Source organism: Phacochoerus africanus, chromosome 5 (assembly GCF_016906955.1).
Source record: "Phacochoerus africanus isolate WHEZ1 chromosome 5, ROS_Pafr_v1, whole genome shotgun sequence".
In the NCBI taxonomy this organism is placed as follows: domain Eukaryota; kingdom Metazoa; phylum Chordata; class Mammalia; order Artiodactyla; family Suidae; genus Phacochoerus; species Phacochoerus africanus.
The window spans coordinates 91,648,601-91,660,731 of NC_062548.1; the positions used below are offsets into that span (position 1 = coordinate 91,648,601).

At 39.9% G+C, this 12,131-nt stretch overlaps 1 pseudogene; it reads right to left on the reverse strand.

Moving 5' to 3' along the window:
- Positions 1–7,789: 7,789 nt before the first annotated feature.
- LOC125128471 (thymosin beta-4-like) lies at positions 7,790–8,024 on the reverse strand (annotated as a pseudogene).
- Positions 8,025–12,131: the final 4,107 nt, after the last annotated feature.

Here is a 12,131-nt window from a genome sequence, read left to right on the forward strand (position 1 = left end):
TACTCTTCCCACCTCCAACCCCCTAGAGATAAGTGCTGATCTATACTCTTTAATGTGATGTGTAAAGTATTTGTGTTCTGGACTCTCTTTACTCCCCAGCCAATACTGTCACTGGTCATTTTGCCTTGGACTTTAAACCTCATAAACTACCTTAATACCTGATACACAATGGTCTCTGTCACTTAGTGGCCTATAGAAGATACTTCATCTACCTGGAACTCTTCCTCATCCTCTCTCCAGCTTTATCTGGCTAATTCCTTCTCATTCAGGTCTCTGCTTAGAAGTAATTTCCTCCAAAAGCTTCTCTTGATACATCAATGAGACGTGGCATCCTTCCACAGCATCCCGAAATTTCCTCTACTACAGCTCATGTCAATCTTAACGACATTGCAACAATCTCTTTACTTCTCTAGCCACTCCTTGAATAACGAGTTTCTTAAGGGCGCAGGCACAACAATGTGTTGTGGTCACTGTTACAGCACAGAATGGTGGTCAGACTTGGCATTTATATTGACTTGTTAGAGGAAAAGGAAGTTGGAGAGCATTAAGACTTAAACAAAAATAAACAAAAGGGACCTAATCAAACTTACAACCTTTTGCACAGCAATCATAAAAAAATTTTAAAGACAGCCTATGGAATGGGAGAAAATAGTTACAAATGATGCAACTTAACAAGGGCTTAATCTCCAAAATATGCAAACAAGTCATACAACTCAATAACAACAACAACAACAAAAAAAAATCAGAAAATGGGCAGGCAACCTAAATAGAAATTTCTCCAAAGAAGACATATGAATGGCCAACAGGCACATGAAAAGATATCCAATATCACTAACTATCAGAGAAATGCAAATTAAAACTACAATGAGATACCACCTCACACCTGTCAGAATGGCCACCATCAAGTCTACAGATAACAAATGCTGAAGACAGTATGGAGAAAAGGGAACCCTCCTACACTGTTGCTAGGAATGTAAATTGGTACAACCACTATGGAAAATAGTATGGAGGTTTCTCAGAAAACTAAAAATAGAACTTCCATATGATCTAGCAATTCCTTCTGGGCATGTATCTGGACAAAACTGTACTTCAAAAAGATACATGCACCCCTATGTTCATAGCAGCACTATTCCTAATAGCCAAGACATGGAAATAACCTAAATGTTCACTGACAGATGAATGGATTAAGAAGATGCGGTAAATATATATAGTGGAATACTACCCAGTCATAAAAAAGAATGAAATAATGCCATTTGCAGCAACATGGATGCAATTGGAGATTTTCATACTAAGTGAAATAAGTCAGAAAGAGAAAGACCATATGATATCACTTATATGTGGAATCTAAAGTAAGGCACAAATGAATCTATCTACACAATAGAAACCGACTCACAGACATAGAGAACAGACTTGTGGTTGCCAAGGGTGTGGGAGTGAACGAGTGGGATAGTGTTGGAGTTTGGGGTAAGTAGATGGAAACTATTACATTTATAATGGATAAGCAATGAGGTCCTACTGTATAGCACAGAGAATTATATCCAATCTCTTGACATATGCCATAATGGACAAGAATATAAGAAAAGGAATGTGTGTGTATTTATAAATGATAAATGGGTTACTTCGCTGTACAGCAGAAATTGGTTGGCCCAACCCTGTAAATCAACTATACTTTAATAAAAAAGAAAAAAATGTCTAAAAGAAAGAGCTCTTTTGGAATGGACTGCTTCCCCTTAGGAAATCTAAAATAGCAATTAAAATATCATGAGTTCAAAAAAAAAAATTAACTAGCTGAACTGTCTTACATTTCAACTGCAGGACATTTCTGAGAAAGAAATAGGTTGGGAGTATTATGGTCAGCTATTATATTTTAGAATCATATTATTTTGGAAATGCATAAAAATGAAAAAATTAAAACATATTTTGAAAAAAAAAAAAAAAAGAGTTCCCATCGTGGGGCAGCAGAAACGAATGCAATAGGAATGATGAGGTTGTGGGTTCGATTCCTGGCCTCACTCAGTGCATTAAGGATCGGGCATTGCCATGAGCTATGGTGCAGGTCGCAGATGTGGCTGGGATTTGGTGGTGTTGTGGTTCTGGTGTAGGCCAGCAGCAACAGCTCCAATTAAACCCCTAGCCTGGGAACCTCCAAATGCCACAGGTGCGGCCCTAAAAAGACAAAAGAAAAAAGAAAAAAGAAAACAAAGAAACCTGACAATCCCTGTCTAATCAAAAGAAAAATATCCAATAAATCCCAGTGGAGGGGCATTCTACACAAAGCCTAGTGAGTACTCCTCAAAAATATTAAGGTCATCAAAAACAGGGGAAGTATGAGAAACTGCCATGGCCAAGAAGAGTCTAAAGAGACATGATAACTAAATGTAATCTGATATTATAGATCAGATTTTGAAACAGAAAAAGGACACCAGGTAAAATCTAAGGAAATATAAATAATGTACTTTCACTAATAATAATATATAAATACTGATTCATTAATTACAACAAATATTACCATGCTAATGTAAGATGATAATAATAGAGGAAACTGGGAGTTCCTACTGTGGTGTAGCGGGATCAGCGGCGCCTCTGCAGCGCCAGGACACAGGTTTGATTCTCTGCCTGGCACAGTGAGTTAAGGATCCCTCGTAGGTTGCAATTGAGGCTCAGATCTGATCCCTAGCTCAGGAACTGCATATGCCATGGAGCGGCCAAAAAAAGAAAAAAAAGTGGGCACAGAATATATGGGAACTCTGTGTACAATCTTTGCGATTTTTCTGTAAATCTAAAATTGTTCTAAAATAAAATTTATTGTTTAATGGGCAAAACATTTAAATAGATACTGAATCCCCCCAAAATGGTGTATATAAATGCAATATGAAAAACTTCAACATGTTTAGTCATAAATCAAATGCAAATTAGGTCATAATGCAATACCACCACAGATATATTAGAATGGTTAAAGATGCAAAAAAGCCTGGCAAAATCAAGTGTTCATGTGGATACAGAGCAACTGAAATTCTAGAACACTGATTATGGGAATGTAAAAATGATAGTTACTCTTAAAAATAGTATGGCAATTTTTAGTTTAAACATACGTTTTCCACAAGATCCAGCGATTTCAATTTTAGGTATTTAATCAAGAATAATAAAATACATTTTTCACACATAAATACACAAAATATAAAATGATATCATCAATCACAAAAATAACAACAACAGAAAAGGAGAAATCACTTGGAAATTCATGAAAACTTGGAGTTCCCATCATGGCACAGCTGAAATGAATCTGACTAGGAACCATGAGGTTGAGGGTCCAAACCCTGGCCTCACTCAGTGGGTTAAGGATCTGGCGTTGGCGTGAGCTGTGGTGTAGGTCACAGACTTGGCTTGGATCCTGTGTTGCTATGGCTGTGGCATAGGCCAGCAGCTACAGCTCCGATTAGATCCCTAACCTGGGAACCTCCATATGCTGCAAGTGCGGACCTAAAAAGACAAAAGACAAAAAAGAAAAAAAAAAATTCATGAATACTTTTTGAAATAATAGCATTAGGTTATGCATGCTATAATATTTAGGGGTAAAATGTCATGCCTGTGTCTTAATCTCAAATGACTCAGTAAAGGTAGAAAAGAAGGAAGGATGGAAGGCAGGCAGGCAGGCAGGAAAGAAGGAGAGAGAAGCAAATTTGACAAAATGTTAAAAACTGGTGAATCAAGATAAAGAGTATATGACTCTCAACAAAACAAAACAAAACAAAACAAAACAGAAGACAAACAAAAAACCCAAAGGAGTTCCCCTTGTGGTTCAGTGGAAACAGATCTGACTAGTATCCATGAGGATGAAGGTTCGATTCCTGACCTCACTTGGTGAGTTAAGGATCCAGAGTTGCTGTGAGCTATGTAGTATAGATTGCAGATGTGGCTCGGATCTGGTGTTGCTGAGGCTGGAGCATAGGCTGGCAGGACCCCTGGCCTGAGAACCTCCATATGCTGTGTGTGATGTTCTAAAAAAAAAAAAAAAAAAAAAAAAAAAAAAGTAAGTCATTGCACTTTTCCCAAGGTATAATGAGTACAGAGGTAGAGAAGCCAAGAGTTAAATTCACTGGGTTCCCTCTGCGTGGAAAGAATCAAGAGTATAAGAGAAGCATCTTCTATCAACGGGGTGGCCTTTGTCTTTTTGGTGAAGTAGGAAGAAACCTACTTAGACAGGGGGAAGCAATGGGGACTTGAGGAAAATAAGGGTAGTTTAGAATAACTATTGCTTCGAATGGAATAAGGGCTGAGGAGAGATTAATTATTTTAAAAATTATCCCTGATAATCTAGAGTTAGGATCTAACAAGATCCACGAAGTAATCCAAGTTTGAATCAAGGAGCTTAGATGAGGAGTTCTCTTGTGGTGCAGTGGGTTAAGGATCTGGCATTGTCACTGTAACTGCTTGGGTCACTGCTGTGGCACGGGTTCGATTCATGGCCTGGGAAATTCCATGTGCTGTGGCTTGGCAAAAAAAAAAAAAAACCAAAAAAACAAAAAAACGGAGCTGAGATGAAAAAGTGAACAATGTAAGGAACTAGTACTAACTGGAATGAGAGATAACCAGGATGACTAGAGTGACGAGGCTCTACAGAGGACAAAAAAGCCAAATGAAATACTGATATTACTGGCGAACATTTATCTCGTATTTAATATGTGCCAGGTATATGTGGATTATAACCTCATTTAACCTTCACATGAATCCTGTGAGAAACATAAGGCATAGAGGGATTAAGTAACTTGGCCCTGGTCACTCAGCTAGTGTAGGGCAGAGTCAGGATTTATTATCATTATTATTATTATTATTATTACTTTGTCTTTTGTCTTTTTAGGGCCGCACCCTCAGCATATGGAAGTTCCCAGGCTAGGGGTCTAATCAGAGCTATAGCCGCCAGCCTACACCAGAGCCAGAGCAACACAGGATAAGTGCCACATCTGCAACCTACACCACAGCTCACAGCAACACCAGATCCTTAACCCACTAGGCAAGGCCAGTTATCGAGCCTGCAACCTCATGGTTCCTATGAATTTGTTTCTGTTGTGCCACAACGGGAACTCCAGAGTCAGGATTTAAATGTAGGCCATTTGACTCTAAAATCTGTAGCCTTGAAAATAAAAATAATAAGCAGACAAGAAAATTAATTAATTAATTAATTAAATATGTAGTCTTAACCACACATTATTGGTTGAGGGCTAATGGAATTTATGTTGGTCTGATGATAAATACCAGGTTCAACAGATTGGGAGAAGTGACAAGGCAAGAGGAGATGGCTGGGGATGACATTTCAGTTTAAAATCTTGGAGGCTGAGGAGTTCCCGTTGTGGCTCAGCGGAAACAAATCCGACTAGGAACCGTGAGGTTGTGGCTTCGATCCCTGGCCTTGCTCAGTGGGTTAAGGATCCGGTGTTGCCGTAACCTGTGGTGTACTTTGCAGACGTGGCTCAGATCTGACATTGCTGAGGCTATGGCACAGGCCAGCAGCTGCAGCTCCAATTAGACCCCTAGCCTGGGAACCTCCATATGCCTTGGGTGAAGCCCTAAAAAGCAAAAAAACAAAAACAAAAACAAATCTTAGAGGTTGAGCAGATTCCATATCCAAAGAAAGTAGGTGGCAAGAAGTCAGTAACACTGAGAAAATATGAGGTCAGGTTGTGAAAAAGTCATGGACAGAGACGATGAAATTGTCAAGGATGATATCTTTATAGAGAAAAATAGAAGTTCCTGAAGCTATCAAAGAATTACGGGGAGTTCCCATTGTGGCTCAGTGGTTTAAGCATCCAGCATTGTTGCAAGCTGCAGTGTAGCTTGCATACGCAGCTGGGATCCTGTGTTGCCACAGCATTGGTGTATGTTGCAGCTGCAGCTCCGATTTTTTTTTTTTCTGTATTTTTGGGGCCACACCCTTGGCATATTGAAGTCTCCAGGCTAGGAGTCAAATCAGAGCTACAGCTGCCAGCCTATGCCACAGCCACAGCAACACCAGATCTGAGCTGTGTCTTCGACCTACACCACAGTTCATGGCAATACCAGATCCTTAACCCACTGAACAAGGCCAGGGATCGAACCTGCCTCCTCATGGATACTAGTTGGGTTTGTTACTGCTGAGCCACAAGGGAAACTCCTGAAGCTCCAATTTGGCCCAAAACTTCCATATGCTGCAGGTATGGCTGAAAAAAAGGAACTATGGGATAACAGCAAGGCTGAAAGACAAATTTGTTAGGGTAGGTAAACATTTCAAAGAAAACCATATAATCTAGTGTTCATTCCCACCACCCTCTTCTTTTCTCTTTCTTTGGGGAGGAACCCCACCTCCATCCTGTCCCCCTACAGAACACACCCCCATCACCTCCCCCCTTCCTTCTATACTACAGCTGTGGCTATGTGGGATCCTTAACCACTTTGCCAGGCCGGAGATTGAAACCACAGTGCTGCAGAGACAAAGGTGTACCCTTAACCCACCGTGCAAAAGTGGGAATTCTGAAACCTTTATTTTACATTGGAGAAAGATGACCAAGGCAACCAAGGATAAAAGACATGCTGTATTGCTAATAATCATGGCTAGTTGCTGACAAAGTCAAATACAAGATCTCAGTTGTTAACTCTTTGTTGTTTGATTTGTCTTAACACTGAGAATCAGGCTATTAAATACTGAAGTAATCACTTATTATGAGACTATACATAACATTTTATTCCCAGAAGATAAATAGAACTTTTATTCCAAGATTAAACATATTAAACTCTTATTCCCAGAGCTACTTTTCTGTTTTTCATTAAAAAAATTTTTTTTGCCTTTTTGTTCTTTTGGGCCACACCAGCAGCATATGGAGGTACCCAGGCTAGGGGTCTAATCCGAGCTGTAGCCTCTGGCCTAGGCCAGAGCCACAGCAACGCCAAGATCCAAGCCTCGTCTGCAACCTACACCATAGCTTACACCAGATCCTTAACCCACTGAGCAAGGCCAGGGGTTTGAACCCACAACCTCATGGTTCCTAGTCGGATTCATTTCCGCTGTGCCACGAAGGGAACTCCTGTTTTTCATTAAAATTTTTTGATGTATCTGACACTTGCTCCATTTAAATGTAATTTTTATTTCCTTGGATATTCTTTTTTTTTTTTTTAGTTTAAAACTTTTTATTTGCATTTTTAAAAATTGTGCATTCCATACCTTAAAAATCGTTTTAACTAAAACGGCACTCTGATTAAACTGCATTTTACAGCCCTCAGGAAACTTGGACCAGCTTGCTTTCTCTCTAGATTTCACTATCGTCCCACCCAGCTTCCTCCTTCACCAACATGCAAGTTCCTTTCCTTCCCTGCCACCCAGATAGACAGATGTTGAGAGGCAGGCGAGGCCTTCATGTCAGTAGTTCTCCATTCTTTAATGTGAAAAGGGGCAACACGATCATTTAAACTTGATCCAGTCTCTTATCTTATAAAGTTAAACAGCTAAAATAAGTAAAATAAGAAGGCAATGCAGGGAATTCCTGTTGTGGCACAGCAGAAATGAATCCAACTAGGAACCATGAGGTTGCAGGTTCCATCCCTGGCTTTGCTCAGTGGGTTAAGGATCCTGCGTTGCTGTGAGCTGTGGTGTAAGTTGCAGACGCAGCTCGGATCCTGTGTTGCTGTGGCCTAGGCCACAGCTGAGGTTCTGATTCGACCTCTAGGCTTGGAATCTCCAAGTGCCTTCGGGTGTGGCCCTAAAAAGAACAAAAAAAAAAGAAAAGGAAAAGAAAAAAGACAATGCTGGGTGCTTGCCTCATTATGACTCTCCTGCTTGGTTCTCCTGTTCAATCGTTTCTTTTGAAGGCAGTGAATGTTTCTTGTGTTTCTGTCTCCAATTTTGATATAACGAATTTCTCAATCTCAGCCATATAGGCTTTGTCAGACATGGTTGCAGAGGAAGCAGAGCGAGGCACAAGCAAGTACAATCTGGTTTTCACAGTGGCCGATGCTGAGTGCCTTTCCTTGGATATTCTTGAATAAAACATTCTCATGCTTTTTCCTGGCACAAATAATATTCATTTGGCACTGTTCAATGACATTTAGAAAATGTCTCCTGCTTCCTCCATTCTGAGAGTTGTATTATCTTATCCCTCACGAACACGTAGCATTTTTTGTGTTTCCTTCAGGCGTGCGCTCCACGCACACTCTCTCTCATAATGGTAATAATGACATAATAATAATAATAGGAGAAAGATCTCTGTTCCGCAGTTCTCTCTCTCTCTCTCTCTCTCTCTCTCTTTTTTTTTTTTTTTTTTTTTTGCTGCACGCACAGCATGTGGAAGTTCCCAGGCTGGGGATCAAATCCACATCACAGCAGCAAACAGAACCACAGCAGTGACAACGCCAGACCCCTAACCCTTTGAGCTACTAGGGAACTCCTGCTACTGCTAGGCAGTTCTTAATCTCTTCTAAAGTCACAAACATTTAGAAGCTTCCTGGTGGCTCAGTGGGTTAAGGATCCAGCATTGTCACTGCTGTGGCTCAGCTCACTGCTGTGGTGAGGAATCAATCCCTGGCCCTGGGGCTTCTGCATGATGTGGCATGGCAAAAAAAAAATAATAAATAAAATACATTTGGAATAAACAGTCCAATTCCCCTTAATAGGTTACTTTGTTGAAATTAAATTTGTTTTGCATTTGTCTTTATTTTTACTACGCCAAATAAGAGCATAACACTGTACCTCTTACTATAGCATTCAAGAAGTTATTTATCAGAATCTGGCTATTCCTTCTGTCCTCCTATTACCTAAACTTGGTAACAAGTTACCTCCTGTTACTTGGTTTGCCTTTCCATGTGCATTGAGCCAAAAGACACAAATGAGCCAAAGATCAGAAGAAGGAAGGATTTACTACTTGCAGCAAGTAAGGAGAACACCAGGGATCTTTTCCAAAATAATGTTTCCCAAAACAGCAAAAGTGGGGAAGTTCTAGGTTAAGGGTAATTCGTATTCATGAAGGGGCTTGGGCAGTCAGGAGAGTCTAAGCTGTAGTTGACTGCTGTCAGAAAACATCATCACCATCATACCTTAGGTTCCAGTTGATCTTGTGGTTGAGAGCTTCAAGCTAATCTTTACCATGGAAACAAAACTGGGAATCTTTACAACTAATATTTTATCTTTGCTATTGTTAGTTCTCTTGCTTGATAGCAATCATTTGTTTCTGCATCTTTTTTCACTCTCTTAAGATTATTAATTACTGACCACTGCTCTAGAGCAAGCATTGTGGCTAGGCTTACATCACAAAATGGATTAGGCCAAAAATGACTTCTCACATGTCAAGAAAGCCATGCCTGGTTCTCTTTCCTCAGGGACCCGCTAACGCATCTACTTGCATGCATTTCCTCTACTATCACCCTAAACCACAGTCCTTGCCTCCATCTTCTTTGACCAGGCTATTTCAAATGCCTACCAATTGCTAAGCTGCCCCTGGCACTCCATCCCTTATCATCTTTCTTAACTAGCAGCCAGAATAATCCTATTGAAATATGTCAGGTCGTGTCACTGCTTAGCCCTTGAACGGCTTTCCAACTTATTCAGAGTAAAAGACAAAAGTCCTCACAGTGGGTCACAAGACCCAAAATGATCTGGCCCTTCTTCCCTCTCTGACCTTGTGTCTTTATCCCTCTGCTTCAGCTGCACTAACTCCTTCCTGTCCCTTGACTAAGCCAAGAAGCTCCCACCTCAAGACTCATGCTGTCTTTGTCTGGAATGCTTTCCCCAAATACATCTGCATGGCATGGGCCCTCACTTGTTTCACATCGTTGCTTAAAATATCACCTTTAGGAAGCCTTCTTTAAGCCCCCATTTTATTTTATTTTACTTTATTTTACATGTCTTCACCCAAGGCAAATGGAAGCTCCCTGGCCATGGACTGAATCTGAGCTGCAGCTGCCACCTGCACTGCAGCTGCAGCAATTGCTGCAGTACTAAATCCTTTAACCCATTGCTCCAGGCCAGGGATCGAACCCAAGCATCCACATCAACCTGAGCCACTGCAGTCAGATTCTTAACCCACTGTGCCACAGAGAGAACTCCTAACCCTCTATTTTAAATCCCACCCAACAAGCAATTTCTATTCCTTTCCCCTGCCTTTGTTAATATAACATTTATCATCATCTGATATATTTTTTATTATATTTTTTATTGGATGTATTATTTATTACCTGCATTTCCATATGCTCAAATATAAGTTTCATGAGGAGTTTCTGAGTTTTGTTGATTGAACAGTGCCAGACACAGAGAAGACTCCACAGGAGAAAAAAAAAAATTAACTCAGCATTTAGCATGAGAAATGAGAGCTGTTTACTAAACAGAGTAATACCTGGGACACTGGATAAGAATTGTGATTATGCATACAATGGAAGCTTTAAGAAGCTTAGTGGAATCCTGGCAGGTAGGGCATGCTGGGGAATGCAAACTTTGGTTTGTGTGCCTAGCTTCCCTCCACAGCTTCTGGCTTCTTTGGTGAAGATGTTTGGGGCTTGTGTCATGTTCATCTTTATTTAGTTTAGCTAAGGTAAACTGAAGCTGTAGGTATTGCATTTTACTGGATGCATCTCAAAGTATGGGATACTATTCAGTTAGCTTCTCCATTCTCCAGTCTATCATAAACCCTTGGCAAGAAACTTTGTGTGGGTTTTACAGAAGTGAGAATATTTATCTCTCTTTTCCCTCATCTCCTGTCATTCTTGATTTTTATATCCCTTTTCTAAAGATCTAATTCATTGGCGCTTCTAGAGAGCTTTTTGTTAGATTCTAAACTTCAAATGAAGCACAGTTTTAGAAAGAAAAAGAAATGGAAGTTGAAAAACAAACAAATCTTTAACTCCAATTTCTTTTTTTCAGCTGCTAGACTTCTCTCCAGTTAGTTAATCAGTGCCTGGAATCTGCATCCACAATTAAAGATGGCATAATTTTGCAAATGCAGCTGTTTTAAAGAACATTTTGGACTTAGTAAACTAAGTCCAGGCAGGACCCCCTCCCCTCAAGTCTCAATTTAAATCATCTCTGAAGATTTACCCTTCTTCACAACTTGGATAAAATCTTGAGCAGGTCTCATACATTTTAGGTAATTCTTTCATACAGATTAAATATATATATATATTTATATTAAGAATATATATAGTTTATATTAAGAATATATATATTTATATTAAGTATACACACACACACACACACACTTTTTCTTTTGGCCTCAGCTGAGCTGCCGCAGTGACAACTCAGGATCTTTAATGCACCACAAGGCAACTCCCTTTTTAGGCAGTTCTTAGTAAAAAGTCTAGTCTACATTAGAGGTCCACATCTGAGATAACATTACTCTTAAAAGGGGCAGGGACTTTTTTTTTATTATAAGACAGTTTCCTCCTTTATTCAAGTCTCACTTCCCATTCCATGTCAGTCTGAATGTACTTTACTCCTGAGATTGCATCTCTCTCCTGTCCTTCCCTCCCTTCCTCTGCTCTGCCACTTTTAGCGGATATAGTTAGAGTCTTGCACTTAGACTTTTCAAAGTGCAGCTACAATTCCCATGTACCCCCAAATCCCAGGAGATACAAGTTCTCCAGATGATTCTCTTGAAAACTCATTTGAGGGGTAGGAACTCCCCACTCCAGTCTCCTATACATTGGTTGGGTGTAAGGAATGGACAGAAATGCTGGGAACAGACCTCACCAACCTACTGCTACAACCTCAGAGAATTCTTCACCAACTCATGTATTCTGGAAATGGATCATACCACATAATGAATATAATTAATACTACCATGCATTATATATGAAAATTCAATTTTCACACCATAAAAAATAGAGGTATCAAGAGGGACTGCCTTCCTGTCTTCATTCAGTTCCCTCTCCCCCACCCTCTACTTCTGGTAACCATAAATCTGGTGTCTTTTTCTATGAGTTTGTTTCCAAAATATAATTGACCTACAGCATATGTTAGTTCAGCATTATATGTGACAGAATGATTCAAACTCATCACAACAGTAAGTCTAGTTATGATGCTACCATACAAAGATATTACATAGTGACTGACTGTACTCCCCATGCTGTACATTTCATACCCATGATTCATGTATTTTGCAATTGGAAGTTTGTACCTG